Source organism: Panthera onca, chromosome E1, assembly GCF_046562875.1.
Source record: "Panthera onca isolate mPanOnc1 chromosome E1, mPanOnc1 haplotype 2, whole genome shotgun sequence".
Classification (NCBI taxonomy): domain Eukaryota; kingdom Metazoa; phylum Chordata; class Mammalia; order Carnivora; family Felidae; genus Panthera; species Panthera onca.
Genome location: NC_138352.1, coordinates 12639729 through 12661192, shown reverse-complemented (window position 1 = coordinate 12661192; position 21464 = coordinate 12639729).

Sequence of the window (21464 nt, the reverse complement as noted above, 5' to 3'; positions counted from 1 at the left end):
CAGGGCTTCCCGGCAGGGTGCGCGCCCGGGACAGAGGGCACGCTAGGGCAGGGCTCTCCTCCCTCCCCACCTTCCTCCCAGGCCGCGCCCAGCTCCCTCCCCTTTTTGGCCAGACCCGGGTCCTCTCCTAGGCCAGGAACATTCTCTGGTGCCAGGTCACCGACAGAGTGTCCAGGGCCTGTGGCCACGGCGCACCCTCTTCCAGCGCCCCATGCTGCTGCCGCCGCCACCTACGCCTCTCCGGTCTCTGCGCCCACCTCTCGGTCGGGGTGATCTGCCTAGCACCCTGTGCTTGTACGGCATGGCCTCTGTCCCCATGCGTCCCATTTGCCTGCCCTTCTTGGCCGTAGCCCCTCACCCACGCGTCCACGTGGTTCAGCGTCAAACCCCCAGTGCCCCATACAGGATGGATCCCCCCAAATGGTCATTAAATGAAAGTTCTTACAGGGTCACGTTTGGTGTCACGGTCAGGACGCCGGACTCCAGTCCCTTGGGGGTCTTCTCACATTTTGCCCAGCAAAACCTTCTGATGACCACCTAGCTGCCCCCTGGGCCCCTTCCCCCACCAGAGGGAGTGGCCATTTCCACCGGTGGCCTTGGCTTGGTGGTCGAAGCCTCAGGCATCTGCACATGTGACCCGGGTCCCTTTGCGCTTGCTCTGACCTTAGGACCAATTGCTAGATTCCTCAGGGCCACGCTCTTCCCTCTGGGATAAAAACCAGGATAAAAATCTCTGTGGTCTATCCCACGTCATGGTCACAAGGAGACAAAGTATATGTAACCATCAGAACGCAAGCCACTGCGTTATCCACCCCAAATCCCGCTCTCCTGACCATAAGGTTTCCCAAAGAAGAGCGCGCGCGAGCCGGCTTGGGGGAGGAGAGAAGGGGGAAGCTGACATTTGTCCCTCTGCTCACTAGATGTTTACACGCTTCACCTCATGCGGCCCAGAGCCTCCAAACTTTAATGTCAGCACGAGCCACTCGGATCTTGTTAAAAAGCAGACTGCAATGCTTCAGGCCTCTGGCGGGGACTGAGATGTTGCATTTCCAGCCAGCCCCAGGTGGTGTCCCTCCCGCCAGCCCCCACGGCACCCGGGAGGGAGGGGGGATCTCCCGGACAGCCCCCCCTAGTGTTCCGATGACAAAGCTGAGGTTTAAGGAGATTAAATTGCTCGCTTAACGCAGCCAGGCCAGCACCTGGGCCCAGCCGGCCACAGAATGTCCCCCTCCCCTTGGGCCTCCGCTGCCGGGGTCCTCCAGATCCTCCGCCCTTGGCCCCCCGACTCCCTCCCCCGCTACAACTCTCACCCCTCAGCTTGCTTTCTTTTTCTTTTAAAGGGTCGCGCCAGGGGCGCCTGGGTGGCTCCGTCGGTTAGGCAGTTAAGCGACCGCCTTTGGCTCAGGTCATGATCTCACCGTTCTTGAGTTCGAGCCCCGCGTCGGACTCTGTGCGGACAGCCTGGAACCTGCTCTGGATTCTGTGTCTCCCCTCTCTCTCTGCCCCTCCCCCGCTCACACGCTGGCTCTCTCCCTCTCAAAAATAAGTATTTTTAAAAATGTTTAAAATAAAAAAATATTAAAATAAAAAATATTAAAATATTTAAAAAAAATTAAAGGGTCACACTAATACCTGTGAGTGGTGAAATGTGCTATATGTACTCTTATCCCCAATGAAAACAGTAAGTTCTATATGGATAAAAAATGAAACTTACTGCCCTACCCAACTCCCCTCAGCTCACCGCCCCCCACCCCCAGAAAAAGAAATAGGATCTCCAGGGGCGCCTGGGTGGCTCAGCCGGTTGGGCGTCTGACTTCAGGTCATGATCTCACAGTTGGCGGGTTCGAGCCCCACGTCGGGCTCTGTGCTGACAACCTAGAGCCTGGAGCCTGCTTCAGATTCTGCGTCTCCCTCTCTCTTTCTGCCCCTACCCCGCGCTCTCTGTGTCTCTCAAAAATAAATAAACCTTAAAAAAAAAAAAAAAAAAAAAGGAAATACAATCTCCAATTTACTACTGGTTCTTTAATTGAGGCCATATAGTTGGGTCAGCTCTGGTTAACGCTGTAGGATATGGGTAAAAGGTCAGGCAAGAAGCCACCAAACCAGGGATGGCAATCTGGTGAAAGAGAGAGAGAGAGAAGAAAGTGTGGTTCAAATATGGGCCCAGGAAGAGGCAGGAAACCACTTTCTACCCAGAGCCCTCTCCTTGCATCTATCGGGGCAAGCTGGAACAGGTGAGGGAAACCCAGGTCCGCCAACACCCTGGCTCCTGAATAACTAACAGCCACCCGGTGCTCTGATTCACTCGTCTATAGGTAGTTTACTTCCTGTCCGGGAGGCCTGAGCCTCCACCATCCTGTGTTGAAGGAAGGGTAATCAATTGGCGATTAATTAAAAGCGGAAGGAATGCGGATTCGCTCCATCAGAACTCAGCGGGGAAGGCGGTGTTTTTCCGAGGTGCCTCTACGCGCAGGCCGGGCTGCAGCGCCCGAAATGAAACGCTGTCCTGGTTTCCCGAATGGCATCTGACCAATCCTGGGGGGCTTGCAGGCGGGGGCGGCGGGGGTGGGTGGGGGGAGGCGCTGGGGCCAGAACGCCTGGGAACCCGGCCCACTGGGTGGGGTCCTGGTCCCACCGCCCCACTGATGGAGCCGTTAAGTGAGGCGTTAAGAGCGGGGCTGTGTTCCTTTCCTCCTTCTCGCTCCTGCTCACCGCGGCCCCACCGGGTGCCCCACCTCTATTCCTGAGTTCTGGGGCTGAAATGAGGCCAACAAGTTAGCTGCCTTTAAAGATGGACATTTTCTCAGACTGGGGAAACTGGGGAAAAACCACAGGTCTCCGAGAGGGAAGGAACGGGGCCCACGCGGGGCGTGGGGGAGGGGCAGAGGGACAGGGGAGGGGACTGGGAAATCTCACCGTGCCCACTTCTGCTTTGCAGAACCTCTCTCACCTCATAACTTCCCCTGAAGTGCCCACTGGCCATTTGCATAGGTCTCCTTGAAATTCTGGATAGGAGCGCCACCCTCTCCTCCCCCCAGCTCGGCCCTCCAGGGGGGTGGCTGGAACACCACTGGGGAACCAAAGGGTGGGGACAAGTGGCCGTGGGACGGCAGCGACTGCCCCGAACCTTCCCCTGGGCTGATTCACTCTTCTTCCAAGAGATGGGCCATTTTCCTAGAATGTTGCAACAGGGGTATGAGGGTTTTTCCAGAGATTTCCACTCTCCCGATGACCCAGCCCTGAGCCCCTCGAGTGGAACCCACGATGACTCCCGCTCTCCCACCACAAGGGCTGGGCATCTGCCCTCTGCCCTTGATGCCCCCATTTCTCGAGTTCTCAAGGGGCCCGAGCTCAAGTCTCCGGGGATGGATGCCTGGTACCTCCAGCTGGGCACACGGCAGGCTCTGGGGCGGGTTTTTCTTCCTTAATGCATATTTGTTTCATGGATGGGATGACTGGAGATTACTTACCCCTGATGAAGAAACCGGAAGGCAAGACAGTTTTAAAATTCTTTAAAAAAAAAAAAAAAATCCAGCCTGAGTGTTACCCCCTTCATTTTTATCGTCTCCTCCCTTTCCGTTCCAAACCCTAAACTCAGTCCTGAGAGTGAAGGACTTTGTGGGGGAAGCCGAGTCTCACTCCCCTCTCTTTCCCCCAGTCCCTGGGTTGAACCTCCATGGATTTTGTGATTTGGGATTCCACGGCCTTTCCCAGCCCCTCAAGGAGGTGAAGAAGGTGACGTTTGATCTCCAGGAAAGAAATGTCACTGTGGGCTCACTGTCCACCCAGGGCGACTCCCTGTGGGCTCAGCACGGCTGAGGAAAGAGACAATGGGGAGTGTCAGGTACTCTAGACTTTAGGGGATATTTTTTCAAAAAGTTCAGGGAATCCTGGCCCCAAAGAGCTATAGGTTCTAAGAGAGAAAATGGGTCAAGGAAAAATGATGGACTAGGGGAGAAAGTCAGGGCTGGGACAATCCAGGCACAGAAGGTCTCAGTGACAAGAGCAGTGGGTGGGTGCAGGAGATAAAGCCCTGGGGAACCTTCTAGGGAGCGGAGGTCTGATTTCAGAAGGAGCAGAGAAACGGGAGGGAGGGAGGGGGCGCTCTCAACCGGGACGGAGTGCAAAAGGACAGCTCTTAGGTAAGGAGACTAAATGGTGTCCAAGAGGAAGGACAACAAACTGCCTTTATTGAGTATCTGTTGTATACTGGTCCACCCCCCCAAGTCCGTCAAGTCCGCCAGAGCCCCACAGAGCAGGTGCTGTCACGCTCTTCCTACCAGAGAGCCCTCAAGATGGCCACGCACTTGCCCCTTCTCCAAAAGGCTCCCCAGGCCACAAAAACTACTTTCAGCTACTCCGGTCACACTCAGAAAGAAAGGGCAGGGCGGGATTGAGGGGAACTGAAATCCCATAGGGGAGGGGACAGCAAGAGGGGGAGGGAGGCTCTGAATCAACTCAAGTGTCAGCCCGGGGCTGCCATTGTGGGACAGGAGGGAGCTTGCGCCCCTGGCTGCCGAGCGGTGCCTTTTCTGTCAACCCCGAGATGGGGTGGGGGACAGGAAGATGGGCAAACCAGGCCCCTGTGGAACAGGAAGCAGATTCCAGAAACTGGAAACCAGCGAGGATGATGGTAATCACCAGCTAAACTCTGGAATGAATCATTAAACAAATTCATTTATTCATGCCCTTAGTCGACAAATATTTATGGAGTGTCTCTAAGTGCAAGCTACTGTGTTAGACACTGGGGGTGAACTCTTAAATTGGTGTGGACTGTTCCCGAAAGGACTTCGCAGCTACAAGCAAGGAGATGACAACATACAATTATCGTAACGGGAAATACTTTCAGCAGAGACATATGGATAAAACACGATGGGGACCCAAATCGCACTTCGAAAAGGCAGATCGTGGTAGCTGAACTCACTGCAGGGAAGGAGCCAGACGTGTTCATAATAGGCCTATATATGCCAGTGTTCAAAAGGCAAAGAAAAATTGGAATCTATTCACATGGGGTCTGTTGAACGGAATATGTCCTCACAGCACAACACTACACAGCCAATAAAAATTGTTTATGTAGCCGTACATCTGTTCATATGTGAAGATGTTCACAAAATACGAGTGAAAACAGACCACAAAAGACTATGTAGGTCTGACTGCATTTTTTAGTTTTTTTGGCCTATGCACTTCTAGATGTTTTTAGAAACTTGTAGAGGGGCGCCTGGGTGGCTCAGTTGGTTGAACGTCTGACTTTGGCTCAGGTCATGACCTCACGGATTGTGAGTTCGAGCCCCACATCGGGCTTTGTGCTGACAGCTCAGAGCCTGGAGCCTGCTTCTGATTCTGTGCCCCTCTCTCGCTCTGGCCTTCTCCCACTCATGCTCTCTCTGTCTCTCTCTCTAGAATAAATAAAACATTAAAAAAAAAAGATTAAAAAAAAAAAAAAGAAACTTGTAGAAATACATACCAAAGTGTTTGAAGTGCTCACTTGTCCTTGCAGAGTGGGATCTAGAATGCTCTAAAATTCTTTTTCATTGATCTCTATTTTGGAAATTTCATAAAATGAATACTACCCTTTTTCAAGGGTAGAAAGCAACTGATGAATATGCAACGCCCACTGGGAGGGAAGTCTCTGGCCCCGACCAAGTCCTGCTCAACATTTCCATCAATGACTCGAGTAGGGAGCCTGAAGGCATATAAAACAAAACTGGGGGGTCATCCAACTCATCTGGATGCAAAGTGATGACAGGGAGGACCATAGGTGGAAAGATCAGGACTAGGCATAGAGTCCTCAATGAGATGCCCCGGGGGCCCCAGAACTGGAGAGCCTAGGAAGAGAGACACAGAGGCGCAGGTTGACCGCACACGAGTTCCTGCTCAGGTGCCCCGAGACACCGGAAAGCTGCCACACCCCTGGTCCTTGTCAGGACGAAGTGGTCTTCAGTCCTCTGTGGCCCGAGAGAGAAGAAAGCGTGTGGACGATCACAGGGAGATGATGCCGCCCCCAGATCAAAGAACAAGGCAAGTTTCCAGGAGGCTGATTTCAACTCAATACAATGAAAGGGGAAAATGCCAGATCCTTAGACCCCGCCAGCTATCCAAGCCTCCCAAGAGCCCAAGCCATTGGCCACGCAGGACAGGGAGGGAGGCTGTGAGTCTGGCCGACCACTGGGAAGGCTGGGCCAGAGGACCTCAGGGTCCCCTTGCAACTCACTGGCGGCGTCTCCCCCAGCACTGTGTTTGCACCCAGGGAGTGCAAAGTGACCCCGACACACAGGGCCCTTGGGTGGGGGTGGCCCTGTGGCCCTGGGGAAGCCAGCACTGGCTGACTGCCCGTTGGAGGGTTGACAACAGCCGGATGACAACACAGAGGAGAGGAGGGGTCAAGGGAAGGAGGAAAAGAGGGAACAGAAAACAAACTCAAAAGAGAGAGGAACGAAGAGAAGGGTGGGAGAGGGAAAGTGGGGAAGAGATGTGGAGAGGCTGGTCATCCCTGGAGGTGGGAAGGGAGGGCAGGGTGGGCAGAGACCCAGTGGGGGTGGGGGGTTGGGGGTGGGAGGACGGGGTTTGCTGCAGAGGGCTGGTGCTGTGCCCGGAATCACCCGCTGTCCCACAGACACCGGTCCACCTGTGTGTCATGCCTGAGTGCCTCAGTGTCGGTGCTAGTGGCCTTCAGAGAACGAAGAAGCCGTGACCCCTCCCAACCCTCCCAGATTCACCCCGGAGCTGGGGCGACAAAGCACGAGTACATGAACAGTAAAGGAGAAAGCGCGGCCCGTCACAGGGCAGGATAAGGCAGGGTGGACTTGGGAGTCATGAAGACTGGAGTTCGAATCCAGACTTGGTGCTGTGTGGCCTCAGGCAAGGTCCTTAACCTCTCTGAGCCTCGGTTCCTTTCTCTGCTATGAGGATAAATGAGACCATGGATGCATATGGGTCCCCTCCCTGCCATAACGTGAGCACACCTTGACGTTGAAGGAAGCAACTCTGCCCTGCTTGAGAAGAAAAGGTGGAGGAGAAAAGGTGGAGAGGTCAGCGAGTCCTGTTGGGACGACTCAGTCTGGGCCTTGGTCGACCTTGGGGGAGCCGTGGAGTTTGACCCCTGTGTGTAGGCTGGAAGCGGCCAGGGCCCCAGGGACCCGGGCACCAGGGGCCGTCTGCGTGACTGCTGAGCACTGACAAGGCCCCCTGTGAGTGCACACAGCTGGGGGCAGCCGGCAGGGTCAGGGGCCTTGGCACGGCTCCTGCCTTTGCAGACAGTGGGGAATTCTGAAGGAGCGTCCGGCATTGTGCATATGTCCACAAGTGGCTGGAAAAGTCCGGAGGCTGTGGGCAGAGCTGGCACAGGGCACATTCAGCCAGTCTCCAGAGGGCGAGGCAGGGCCCTCTCCAGCCCAGCGTTCCAGCCCGAGTCCTCCGCAGCAGCCCTCCCCGGAATTATTACCGTGGGGGGCAGAGCCCCCTCTTTGGGGGCCGTCTCCGGCCCGGGGCCACAGCTGCTATCCCAGCCTCCGGGAGGGAGGGTACAGAGCCACCCCGTGACTCACTGTGCCCACTTCCTGCCACATAGAACCCTTGGCTGAGTCACCGGCCCCCCAAAGGGAAAGACTGGCCACAAGGCCGGAAAGCTGGAGCCCGATGGTGGCAGGAGTAGAGGGTGCCGGGCCCGCGGGGCCACCGCCACTGTCTCCCATGGCCACAGCCCGGAGTCTCCTCCAAGCAGCATCAAGCCACCGCCAGCAGGACTGACTGTCTGGTATTCCCCCCCCCCCCCCGCCCCCGTACCCTTCCAAACAAAAACAAGAAACCCCAACTTTTTGTTTTGAAATAATTTCAGGGTGGTAGAAAAGTTGCAAAAGTACTACAGACAATTCCCGTAGACCCTTCACCCGGACACCCCCCAAAGGAAACGGTCTGTGTTGCCATTTCTGTTCCTGCTTCGCTCCCCACTTTTTTAGGCCATCCGAGGCTAAGTTGCAGACACCGTGCCTCTTTCCCCCCTGAAACACTCCTGGGTGTGCGTCCCCCCCCCCAAAAAAGGGCTTTCTTACAGAATCACTGCACAGAGGCCTCCCCATCTCCTGGGGGTAGGGCCGGCCTGGGGCAACCGGGGGACATTCATCTGGCCAAACCTGGCCAAGGGCCAAGGGTCAGCACCCCAAGTTCTTCCCTCGTGCCGGGACTGGGGCGCCGAAGGAGCACTCTGCATCTGGGAGATCTGAGACTGAAATTCACCGCAGGGGTGAAACTATGAGGCACAGGGAGCTATACCCCTGTATAAATTCTCCCTACCTCCCTGCATCTGTCCTCATAGCCAGGCTCTTGGAAGACAGCCTGGGAGACAGCAATCAGACACATCACAGACTCGGGGACAGGCTGTCACCCAGGGTCCTGCACCCCGTGCTTGGGGTCCTAGCCCTGCAGTCACCTTGACATTCTTAATGGTTGTGTTTCTTCATTTGTGTTTTCTAAGTCAAGTCCAATGGGACAGTGGAGCCTAGCTCCCGTGTGGTCCGGTCCGTCCTTCCAAGGGTAGGTCCTTGGTCACGACTCTGCCCCCCACACCCCTACCCCACCCCCAGGCCTATAAGGCACAGGCCACCACGGCCCTGGGGAGCACAGCCCCCTGCCCTCATGAGCCAACCGAATGAGCACAGTTGTGATGTCCTCTTTGTTTCCGGACCCACTCCCCATGCCAAGCCCTGAGCCTTTAGCCAGCATTCCCTCCGGTGGATAGGCTGTGCTCCCCATTCTACAGATGAGAAAACCAAGTCTCAGAGAGGTTAGCTCACCCTGAGATCAGCCGGTACTTAACTGAGCTGGACTCAAAGCCCCTTCTTCCCGCACTGAAACCCAAGCCGTCACTCTTGGCCGCTGATGTGGTTGTTTATGGGGTCTGTCTTTTGATCATCTGGACACAGGGTAATTGACCCCCGGGTAGTTGATCTCATTCTGTGCACCCCAGCGGAACTGTGGACACAGAAAAAGCTGCCGCGCCTGGAGCTGGGATTTAGGTCGGTGACCTTATGGGAGCGATGTTGATGCTTAGGCCATGTGGGCCCAGGACAGGCTCTCCAAGGTGGCCGAGCCAGGGCTGGGCCTGGGCCTGGGCCAGTCCTGCCTTCTTGCCTGTGGTCCAATTCTCGTTTCCACCAGCCAGGGAAAGCAGGCCTGAGTCACTGGAGTCCCTGTCCCTGACTCTTCGCCCATACACCAGGCATTCCAGTCCCTGGCTCTTGGCAAAGCCCCGCTGACTTCTTAGCTCGCCCCACCCTCTTCCCTGAAATAAATCCGAGGTTCGAGCTGGGGAGGAGGCCACTCGACTCCAGCCCTTCGATCTGCCAACGGAGGACGTGGGGTTCGGGTGGGGGTCCTGACGGGGTGGGAGGCGTGGGTTTGTGTCCTCTTTGAGGCTCAGCCTTCTCCTGAATGGGGCTGGTGATGATAGTAACTCAGCAGAAGAGGCTTCTGGGAGGGACCTCCACCCAATGCACCCCCACGCACGCGCAGGGAAGATCACCTCCTCCCCCTCAGCAAGTCAGTTCGGTATTATTAGCATCCCCCACTTTCCAGAGGAGGAAACAGGCTCAGAGAGGTCAAATCACCTGTCTAGGGCAACCCCAGCGAGCCAAGCATAGCTGATGTCTAGTCCGCCAGGGCGACCGTGCAGAGCGGCCACCCTCCCCACCAGGGATGAAGGTCAGGTGACCCCCATCACCGCCTAGCCCCCAGCCCCCCAGCCCGGGGCTCCCGGAGCGGCCATTCCCCGCGGACCAACCAGCCCCAGAGGAGCAAGGAAACCGACCCCCTCCGGATAAACAAAGCACTTCCTCCCCGAAGCCCGGGCCCAGAAGGAGGAGGTAGTGCGCGCACAACTGTTTATAGAGACAGATGTTTGGGACGGAAAAAGAGAGACAGCCCTCTCCACCCCCATGGAGACTGAGGAAGTTTGCAACTTGGGCAGAGGCCACTGGAATTGAAAAAGGAGAAGGGGGAAGAAGGGAGGGAACCAGATCTGACCCGCTGAAAACGGTTTGACATTTTCAGATGCTGGTGCCTAACAAAGGGATGTTGCCGAGGCAACCGGGCCTGCGGGCACAGGGCTGCGGATCCCGGCGCGACCAGGGGCCGAGGCCAGCGGATAAATCCGTGCGCGCGGGCGGCAGGGCCGCGAATGAGCTGGCGGAGCAAATCAGCGAGCGCAGACATACCTAGGGGCCTCTCAGCCCCGGGGACCTCCCAGGGATCCCCGCAAAGCGGGGGAGGTTGTTCGCGGCCCGCTCCTCCCGCCCCTCCCCTCCCCTCCCCTTCTCTTCTCCTTCTTCCACTCCTATTTTCTTCCTTCTCTCCATCTTCCCCTCCCACCCTTCCTTGTTTCCTAGGTGTCCGATCTTGCCCACGCCCCCGGCCCGGAACCGTGTCCCCATCTTCTTGGTGGCAGGTGGCAGAGAGCTCTTGGCATGACTGATACCAGAGGGCTGCTTTTGCATGGAGTGAGGCCCCCAGGGGGCCCAGCATGGCCATATTGTCACTCTCTCGGGCTGGAGACCCTGGGCATTTCTGGCAGTGGTTACAGGGAAGAAGGGAGGAGAAGGGGAGAGAGCTTTGGGGCCTCTTTTCAGGGACCACATCTGCTTCCTTGGAATCTCTCTGCCTGGCTCCCAGCCCCTTGGTGTGCGCTCCCTCCCGGGAAGGGCCAGCCTGTCTCCCGGGGCTGGGCCCTGCTTCTTCGAGCTTCTGGGCTCTGGTGGTGATGTTGTCTTTGCCCTTCCCCTGTAGCTGTGACGCCCAGCGTGGGATCTACCCTGCGGCCACCTGCGCTGACCTGCCCCAAGCCCCGCCACCTCTCCCATCAGTGGAAACGAACTTTCTTCTCTTCCAGCTCAGCTGCATGGCCCTCTCTCTCCTTGCTTCCCTCCAGGGGATGGGAGAGGGGGTGGATGGGAGAACTTCCGATGAACTCTGGCCCAGACGATGAAAATTCCTGCAGCCAGGATGTTCTGTGGGAAAGAGTTGCAGGGGCTCTGGGGTCATGCCTGCAAGTCCAGCGGAGGGGGCCGGCACCTTCCCACCTCCGACCTCAGAACCCCCCACCCCTACCCCGGGATGCCCCATGATGGGAAGGGAGGCCACAGCTGGACCACATATTTTTCCAGCCTGGCCCGCCCAGGAGCGCACCCCAATTCCCAGGCTGACGCTGGGAGCGCAAAGGTGTCAGGGTAACTGTCCTCCTCTGACATATGGGGAGATTAACACTTGGCAGGAAGGACTGCTTTGGAGGCTGGGGCCAGGGAGGGGGGTGTCCACAGCTGGGGGCCAGGAGTACAGCTGTTACTGGCCTGTGTTATGTGAAGCAGAGACTCATCAGCTGGAAGGCTGGGGAGGGGCAGGCGGTGACTACAGAATCAGGGGTCCAGAGTCACTGGGTCCAGCCCTGAGGAGGCAGAATTGGAGCCCACAACTGAAGGACAAAGAACGCCACCCCTTGTTAGAGTGGGAACCTTTGGGAGGACAGAGGGTGATGAGAGCCTCTGTCAGCTCCCAGGATACCAGGGATGAAGGCCAGGTGGGCTCCCTGACCCCCAGCGCGGCCTAGCCACGTCTCCTGGAAGCCTCGCCCCCCGACAGAGACCTGGAACTGGGTGCTTGCTGTGCTGCCCGGCTCGCGGTCTGTGAGTTCGAGCCCCGCGTGGGGCTCTGTGCTGACAGCTCAGAGCCTGGAGCCTGCTTCGGATTCTGTGTCTCCCTCTCTCTCTGCCCCTCCCCCGCCTGTGCTCTGTCTCTCTCTGTCTATCAAAAAATAAATAAAATGTAAAAAAAAATACTTAAAGTTCTATGAGAACACAGCTGCACGCATTGGTTTGCAAACTGCACGCCCGTCCGTGGCTGCTTTCATGCTACAAAGGCAGAGACGCAAATACTTCTTATCTGGCCCTTTTCAGAAAAAAAAGTTTGCTCATTCCTAGCTGAGGGGAAGCAGGTTCAAAGGCCAAGGGGATGAGAGAGAGAGAATGGAACTTTCTGGGCCGTGGAAGAAGCCCACTGTGGCGGGAGCAGAGACACGGATAGCTAACAGGCTAGCCGGGGGTGGGAGGGAAGCGGCAGAGGTGACCCATTCACAAGCCCTGTGGTCCCCATCCAGGAGAGGACAGGAGCTGGGGGTGAGGGGGCGCTGGTCAGCTGCCACCGGCCAGATGCCACCTTGCAAGGCCTCCCAGGGAGGGGAGAGGAAAGGAAGGAGGGAGCCACCAGCTCCCTAGTCCCTATCACCGAGAAATAAGGAGCAGCCCATGCAGCTCCAGGAGGGCCTGGAAATCAGAACGTTCTTGATCCTTTCCAAGGAAACTGACAGAACTCTCCCCTCCCTTCTGCGGGGCTCAACCACGCCTCCCTTTCCCCCAAGGAACCAAGCCCGGGAGGTTACCAGGGGCTGTTGTCCTGATTCTAGAGGCACCCAGTGAGGCCTGAGGGGTGCTCCCTCCTCTCTCCGGCTCCTGCTCAGCCAAAGCGTGAGCAATACAGCGGATTGAGGCCATCCCAGGGGGCCTGGGGCAGGCACACATCTGGTGGGGGGGGGGGGGTGCTGAGGTCACAGCTGGGCCCCAAGGCCTTCTGGGAGGGAGAGGAGGCTGAGTCCGACGAGGCAGGAAAGCGTGGTCACAACTACCAAGAGGCTGGGACCACCTTTCCGGGGGAGACCCCTGTGCAATTCACCGGGCAAACCATGCCATCTAGCTGGAGGAAGGAGGTGCCCGCTGAGGTCCCAGTGCGTTTCAGGGCTGCCCCACCAGGAGGGCGCTGGGACCCGGCCTCCGCTGGTGCACCGAGGAGTGGTGGACCCCTGCGGGACCCTCCCAGATCTGCAAACCCCGGTCCTGTCTCCCCCCAAGAAGCCACCTCTGCACTTTTGTCTTTGCGATGTTCCCTCCCTAAGGACCAGCCCACTACGGTCCCGGCCTTGGCATGTGTGGGACCAAGTTAGAGGGACCCTAGAACCTCCCATCCTGGTCATGTCTGGATCCCCCCAAAGTTGAGGAGTATGGTGAGAGCGTGGGGGATCTCCACCCCCCCCCCCAATGCGAGCAGCCCGCTTTTTGTGTTGGGCGTCCCAGGACGGACAGACAGACAGACAGACGTGGAGAGAATGGAACTTTCTGGTGGCTTGTCCAGGTACGAAGGGAATGGGGTGCAGGCTGCAGGCGAAGTGAGCGTGGGTATGGGCGCGTGGAGGGAAATTCAGGTCTGTCCCTGCACCCGGGCTGCGGAGAACAGACGCCTCCGGGCGGGGGGCCGAGGGTGGGGGGCGGTGGGGGGGCTGGAGGCGGAGGTTCCTGCCACGGACCGAGCCTGCCGCCAAGCGTGACTTCACAGGCTCCCGCCCGCCCCCTTCCTCCTCCTCTGCACAGCTGCAGGGACGCAGGACCTGCGCCCTCAGGCCTCCTCCCCTGCCCCCACCCTCGCAGGCACCGGAGCCCCGCCCCCCCACCCCCCCACCCCACCCCCCCCAGGCCCCGGGAGCCCTCCAGCCGCGGCCCGAGGCTCCAGGCCTGGGGTCTCCGGTCTCCGGCCCGGCTCCTCTGGGCCCACAGCCTCAGGCTCCATCACCCAGAGCCCCACCCCCCGCCGTCCTTGGCTCTGGAACCCGGATGCTCAAGCCTCTGGACGTTGCCTTTACTCCTCAGCGGCTCTTCCAGCCAAGGTCCCCACCCCAGCCCCTTCCCACTCCTCCCCTCCCCTCCCCCGCTACTTCCTAGAGCCCCTCCCCTGCCTGCTCTAGTCACCTGACTGGGCGCCGGAGCCCAGCCCCACCCGGATTCCTCACCGCCCCCCACCCCCCCCAGCTCTGAAAATGCTGGAGGAGACCGAGCTCTTTGACAGCTCAGAGCTGCCCCTGCGCCGCAAATCCCCACCCAGTCCCAGCCACACACGCGGGCCGCCCCTCAGGCACCCAGCTCATAGAAACACGCGCACGGCACACTCGTGCAGCAGGCACTCGCGTGTACATATACGTGTGCACACGTGTGTGCAATGACGCGTGCGCCTGCACACCCACACGCACATGCCGTCTTGCACCCTTGAGCTGGCGTCACGCCCCGTGCTCCTTCCTCACAGGCTCCTTCCTGCCTCTCCAGTACCCACAGGGGCCGGTCCCTGCGACTTGGGACTTGTTAGCTCCCGAGGCTTCTTCCCAGAGTAGCAACCTGCCCCACCTCCTAGGACGGTGGTGATACCTTCCTGCTGCCCAGAACTGGCATCTGATGCTTCAGTCCATTTTTTTTTTTTTTTTTTTTTTTTACAGTCAAGCGTAAAACAAAACAAAAGCAGTCCCCCACTACTGTCCGAAATTGGTGAGTGATCGGCGGGGGAGGGGGAGATCCCCACCCGTGGGGGCTCGGCTTCGCTGGGAAAGGGACTTTCCTTAGAAGGAACCGAGGCGTCTTGTATCAGTTCTTAACGATTTGGGAAGGGAAACTGAAGAGCTCTTTACTGTAATTCGAGCAGCTAAATTATTCATCAGGAACAGCAGGCAGAGATTGGACAGTGACCGAGAGACAGGAGGCCCCAGCCCAGTCCGTGACCCAGGCGTGGGGACCGGCTCCCCCTGCTCCTGAGGGGCCAGGCTGGGTCAGAGGGGCCTGGGGAGAGAGTTGCCCTGGGGGTCCCCGCAGAGCTGGAAGAGCCTCATTCTGGCTGGGGGGGGCACTGCATCAGGGGGTTCTGGCCATGTAGGGAACTGTAGTAAGGGGGGGGGGGGTCCCTGGCCTTCAGGGACTTGTCTTGAGTCCTCAGGGGCTCACCTGCTCCAGCCAGGTGGACCCCAGGCCACAGCAGGCGGGCACTGCCCTGAAAGACCAGGGTTCAAGGTGCCTGGCTCCCCTATGCGGTCTCCCTCCTGCAGCCTAGAACCTTCCCCGCTGACCTCAGGCGGTTGGGGTGGGAAGGGGCCTGGCCAGAGTCCCATCCGCAGTTCAGACCTGGCCTCCCTGCTCCTCCAGGAGGCTCAGGGTGGGGAGGCAGGGAACAGGTGCACATGTGACATGCGAGCTCACTCCTCAAATGCAAATCACAGTCCAGCTCCGTGTCCCTTCACCTCCACTCTGGGCACAGGAAGGGACGTGTGGTGAGAAATCTCGCCCCGGCTCTCCTGCCCTGCCTGGTCAGCCCCCTCAGCCCAGGCCCTGTGCTCTGACCCAGAGGGCGCCCCAGACAGAGAGCTCAGAATGAAGTCGGCAGGCATTGTCCTTTCTTCCTTCCAGCTCTGTGGGTCCCGGGGGAGAGAGTGGCCAGAGGAGCAGGGGGAGGTGGGGATGAGCCCAGTGCCCGGTTGTGGTTGTTGGGCAACATCTCCCACGCAGGAGTCTCCTTGCCCTACAAGGAAGCCTTCTGGGGGGAGAGGGAAGGTTTTCTCTTCCTCCCGCCCACGGCACCTGGACCCGGTAGGTGCTCCGTGGATATGAAGGAAGGCAAATGATGGATGGATGGATGGTGGACATGGCGGGGGGGGGGGGGGGGGGAGGGGAGAGGCGGTGGGGGGAGGGAATGAAGAGGGGTAGGGAACGAGGGAGGGACCTGGAGTGTGGGTGAGGACTGAGACAGGACAAGTGAGGAGGGAGGGAGGGAGAAGTCAGGAGGGGCCAGAGGAAAAGTAAGAGAAGAAGTAAAACTGAGGGGGGCATCTAGTGGCAGAGAACTTGCTGAGATGGGGGTGAGAAGTAGGTTTGCGAGGGGGAGGAGGAGGAGGAGGAAGGCCCAGGAGGAGGAGGAGGAGGAGGGAGGCCCAGGAGGAGGAGGAGGAGGAGGGAGGCCCAGGAGGAGGAGGAGGGAGGCCCAGGAGGAGGAGGAGGAGGAGGGAGGCCCAGGAGGAGGAGGAGGAGGAGGGAGGCCCAGGAGGAGGAGGAGGAGGAGGGAGGCCCAGGAGGAGGAGGAGGAGGAGGAGGAGGAGGAGGGAGGCCCAGGAGGAGGAGGAGGAGGAGGAGGAGGGAGGCCCAGGAGGAGGAGGAGGAGGAGGAGGGAGGCCCAGGAGGAGGAGGAGGAGGAGGAGGGAGGCCCAGGCAGAGGAGGAGGAGGAGGAGGGAGGCCCAGGAGGAGGAGGAGGAGGAGGAGGAGGAGGGAGGCCCAGGCGGAGGAGGAGGAGGAGGAGGGAGGCCCAGGAGGAGGAGGAGGAGGAGGAGGGAGGCCCAGGCAGAGGAGGAGGAGGAGGAGGGAGGCCCAGGAGGAGGAGGAGGAGGAGGAAGGCCCAGGCAGAGGAGGAGGAGGAGGAGGGAGGCCCAGGCGGAGGAGGAGGAGGAGGAGGGAAGCCCAGGAGGAGGAGGAGGAGGAGGGAGGCCCAGGAGGAGGAGAAGGAGGAGGGAGGCTCAGGAGGAGGAGGAGGAGGAGGGAGGCCCAGGAGGAGGAGAAGGAGGAGGACGAGGGAGGCCCAGGAGGGGGAGGAGGAGGAGGAGGAGGAGGAGGAGGAGGAGAAGGAGGAGGAGGAGGGAGGCCCAGGAGGAGGGGGAGGAGGAGGAGGAGGAGGAGGAGGAGGAGGAGGGAGGCCCAGGAGGAGGAGAAGGAGGAGGGAGGCCCAGGAGGAGGAGGAGGAGGAGGGAGGCTCAGGAAGAAGAGGAGGAGGAGGGAGGCCCAGGAGGAGGAGGAGGAGGGAGGCCCAGGAGGAGGAGGAGGAGGGAGGCTCAGGAAGAAGAGGAGGAGGAGGGAAGCCCAGGAGGAGGAGGGAGGCCCAGGAGGAGGAGGAGGAGGAGGAGGAGGGAGGCCCAGGAGGAGGAGGAGGAGGAGGAGGAGGAGGGAGGCCCAGCAGGGGGAAGGGGGGGAGGAGGAGGAGGATCTAGGCTTTTGGAAAGTGGAGCCCTGGGGGCAGCACGTGCTGACTCACCCTCCTGCCTTCAATTTTCCCTGTTTCCTGGGGATTCTCATTTTATTTTCGGGAAAGCTGCCTGCTCCGTGACTAATTTGTTCTTAAACAAACCAAACCCAGGCGGTGGGGAGGCTAGGCGGGGCCTGAGTCACTCTCCCCGCCCAGGGGGACCACACCTCAGCTGTGGGCCCGGGCCTCCCCTCCAGCTCCTGGGGGCCCCACCCTCTGCCCTGGCCCCAAGGTGGCTCCGATGCTCCTCAGGGAGCCTGGGCTCCCTGAGCTGAGGGACCCCTGGCTGCCGAGCGAGCTCCCTGAGCCTCCGCTGCCTCGAACAGTGCCTGGCAGCCAGCCAGTGCTCAACGAACGTTCGTTGACCGACTGACTGATGACTGTCCCTCCCTCTTCTCTCCCACTCACCCCTGCTGGAACCCTTCCCATCCCACAGCCCTGCAGTTCTGTGACACATGCTTTCCTAGCAGTTACCTTCACCAGGACCACATCCGAAGCCAGACCCACTGATGAATGGACCTCTCTGAATCTGCATGACCATCACGGGACCCTGCCTGGGGGGGAGGGGGTGATACTCACCGCGCTGCCATTAGGGTGGCTCGGGGTCGTGTGCCCATCCGGGAGCACAGCCAGGTCGGGAAGCGGGCTGCAAACCAGGCACTCGACCCGGTCGACCAGGCAGGAGGGAGATGTCAGCTCCTCGATTTTCCAGACCAGAACCGAAGCTCAGAGAGAAGTGGGAACCCCGGGGGGTGGGAGAGCAGCTGTGGGCCTGGTGGGGGTGGGGAGGGAAGATGGACCAGAAGGGAAGGGGGAGGGGGAAGGGGGAGGTGTTTTCCCCAGCTCCAGGCGCAGACCGGTTGCCCCCACTCAACCCAGGTCTCCAAAGAGGGGCCAGTGCAAGACAAGCCAGCGGCACATTGAAGAAACTTTTTGCGATTCTCCTCCTTTATTTTTGCGACAGAGAGAGAGAGAGAGAGGGAGGGAGGGACACCGAGTGGGGGAGGGGCAGAGAGAGAGGGAGACACAGAATCCCAAGCAGGCTCCAGGCTCTGAGCCGTCAGCCCAGAGCCTGACGGGGCTCGAACTCACCGACCGTGAGATTATGACTGAGCCAAAGTCGGACGCTTAACCGACGGAGCCCCCCAGGCGCCCCGTCTCATGCTTTTAAAATGTCAACTTTTGTGGTTACATAAAATACACACCTATTAACAAAGCAACTGTGGTTTATAAATAACTAAACCGCCAGGCTCTGGAACACGCGAGGACACCGCCCCCCACCCCGTCGGCTGCATGCAGGGACTCCCGCAGGGCAGGTGCCGAGGAAACCTTCAGGTGTCCGAAGCGAAGGCGCCCCAGGCCTGGGGGTGTCGGGGCGGGAGGCCGCGAGGGACCGGGAAGGGGCGGCGGGTTCGCGTGGCAGCCGCCGACATCCCGCCCCACGACTTCCCCGCGGGTCCCCCCGGGAGGCCCCGTGCGCCCCGCGCCGCGCCCGGGGCGGGTGGCCAGCTCCGCGCTGCCGCCCGCGGCGAGGCCGCCGGCTGGGTCCCCAGCCTCTCCTGCCCCAGCGCGTTTCCAGGAAGCGGGGAGTCGAGCCGGCCCGACTTCCCGACAGCCGGCCGGGCGCGGAGAGCTGCTGCCCGGCCGCCGCCAAGGCTGCGTCTACACCAGCGATCAATGCGCGCGGGCTCCCCTCCGCCGAGCGCAGCGCCAGGGCGCGCAGGGCACCGTGCCCGCCCCTCGGCCGCACAGGGTCCTGGGCTCCCTTCCTCCCTCCCTTGGTGGACAGGTCACTTGGCCGGCCTGCCTGTCTGCGACTGGGAGCGACAGCCGCCGCCCCCACCCCCACCAGGGCTGTGAGGCGCCCTGGCCGGTGCCAGGAGCCCGGGACCCCGCCCGCGGACCCCTCGGCAGCCAGCGGGTCGCAGGCCCAGCCGGCAGGCCCGCCGACCCGAGGTTGGACCAGCCAGCTTCGCCAGCGCTCTGCTGGTCCCGCCCCACCTCTGCTTTTTAAAAAGGGGGTTCAGTGGATATTCCTGGGAAGGAACTCCCGAAAGAAGCCGCAGCAGGGGCTTTCCCAAACCCAGGGCTGCCCCCCCACCATGTGCCTCCCCCCTGCACAGGCTGGGAGTGAGGGGGCTGGGGGAGAGGAGGCCCCTGGACCTCTCGGCTCACCAGCCACCTGCTCCTGATTTGGGACAGGGCGACTGAGCCTTTGGGCGGGTGCAGGCATAGCACCCACCACGTGGGGAGGGGTCTGATGGAGGGCGCAGCCCCTTCCTGGGAACCTAACGCCGGAAAGACCTCTGGGTCTCATTAGGTGGCCTGTGTCGGCCCCCAGTTTCTGCCTCTTCCAGGGAAGCTGCAAAGAGGGGTTCTCATGGGGGGGGGCGGGGCGCCAGCGTCAGAATAGGAGCCCTAAGGGGGCTGCTTGCAGAAGCAGGGTTTCCTTCCCTCTGCTCCTCCCCTCTCCTTCCCCGGGGGCGGGGCGGGGGTGGGGGCCTGTTCCCGGGATGCGGAAGAGAGAGAAGGCTCTGGAGGAAACCCGGGTCTGAGCTTCCGCCACCAGCTCCCTCCCCCAGAGCCGCCTCAGACTCCCTGGCTCAGTGTCCAGCCTACCCCAGGGTGGCAGCGAGGCATGGGGGGGAGGCTGGGGCTGGGGAGTTTGGGGGTGTCTGGGATGGGATGGTGAATGTTGGTGCGGACCACGAATTCACCTCAGGGTGTCTGGAAAGGGCAGAGAGGGCTTGGGAGCCCCTTGACGTTGTTGGTGGCCGGACAGCGTTGGATTGAGGGAGGCCCGGGTCTCAGGCCCGGGGCGTGGTCTAGTTTTCTGAAGGGCTGTCCTGCTCCAAGGTCCGAGGAGGGTGATTCTTCGGCAGGAGGCTCCCCTGCCCTCCACGCCCCAGCCCCACCAGCCGTGTGTCCATTCCTGACCTCAGGTACCCTCCTGACCGGCTTTGCTGAGTCCCCAGCAGGGACAGTCTCCTGCTAAACCTGGAGACACCTTGAAGGGGCTGTGGGGTGGCGGAGGGGCGCCCCCCCACCCCGCCCCGGGCACCCATGAGCACAGGGGAGAAGCCCTCGAGTTGGACTTTGGCACCAGAAATCAATTCTTTTAGTTGAAATTTGAATTAATTTTAGATTCACGCGAGTTGTAAGAAATAATACAGAAAGATCTCCTGTAGGCTTTGCCTCAGCTTCCCGGGAGGGTGACATTTTTCAGAACTGAAGGACACCGTCGCAGCCCACGTACTGGCCTTCGTACAATCTTGTTCCGAGTCTTGCTTGTATATTTGGTTTCTATAATTCTATCACCGGGGCGCCCGGGTGGCTCAGTCCATTGAGCGTCTGACCTCGGCTCAGGTCATGATCTTGCAGTTCATCAGTTCGAGCCCCGCGTCGGGCTCTGTGCTGACAGCTCGGAGCCTGGAGCCCGCTTCGGATTCTGCGTCTCCCTCTCTCTGCCCCTCCCCTGCTCGTGCTCTCTGTCTCTCAAAAATAAATAAAAATTTTTTTTTTTTTACTTTTTTTTTTAACTTTTATTTATTTTTTTTTTGAGACAGAGAGAGACAAAGCATGAACGGGGGAGGGTCAGAGAGAGGGAGACAGAATCTGAAACAGGCTCCAGGCTCGAGCTGTCAGCACAGAGCCCGACGCGGGGCTCGAACTCACGGACCGCGAGATCATGACCTGGGCCGAAGTTGGACGCTTAACCGACTGAGCCACCCAGGCACCCCAAAAATAAATAAAAATGTTAAAAAGTTCTTTTAAAAAGGGTAACATTTCTCAGCAGATACTTCTCACATCTGAATTTTGAAACCTGTGGGCATATTACCTGTTCAAAGATACAGTGTTGGGGCGCCTGGGTGGCGCAGTCGGTTAAGCGTCCGACTTCAGCCAGGTCACGATCTCACGGTCCGTGAGTTCGAGCCCCGCGTCAGGCTCTGCGCTGATGGCTCGGAGCCTGGAGCCTGTTTCTGATTCTGTGTCTCCCTCTCTCTCTGCCCCTCCCCCGTTCATGCTCTGTCTCTCTCTGTCCCAAAAATAAATTTAAAAAAAAAAAAAAAAAAACTTGAAAAAAAAAAAAAGATACAGTGTTACCTAAACAGAGGCGAGCTGAGAGGAGTCCAGGGGTGCCCAGGACAGGGGGACAGGGCTGAGGAAGCTGGGGCTGACCCCTCCCTGGGCCTCGGTGTCTCCTCCCACTGAGGGAGTCAGGCAGCACGAATCCAGGCCTGCAGGACTGTGAACCACCCAGGTGAACGCCCAGAGCCCCAGCCTTCGCCCTGTCTGATGGGGACGGTGAGATACAGCCTTTCCTCCTGGCACCGCTTCGAGATTCAAGCCCTGAACACACCCCAAATGCTCCCCAAACGGTAACCCAGAAAACAGAAGCCTCCTGCCAGCCTGGGAGTCAGCGCCCCGGGGCACGGGGACAAGACCCAAGCAGGCTAGGGAGAGCCTGCCGGAGGGTGAAGCCAGCAGGGGAAGCAGAAAGCAGAGACGTTTCCAGGTGACGCTGCCTGTGAATCTGGATCCAACTGTGCCTGAGGCCTCGCTCTCCTCCTGTGTGTTCTCATCACATGAGCCAACCTCTGTCCCATGG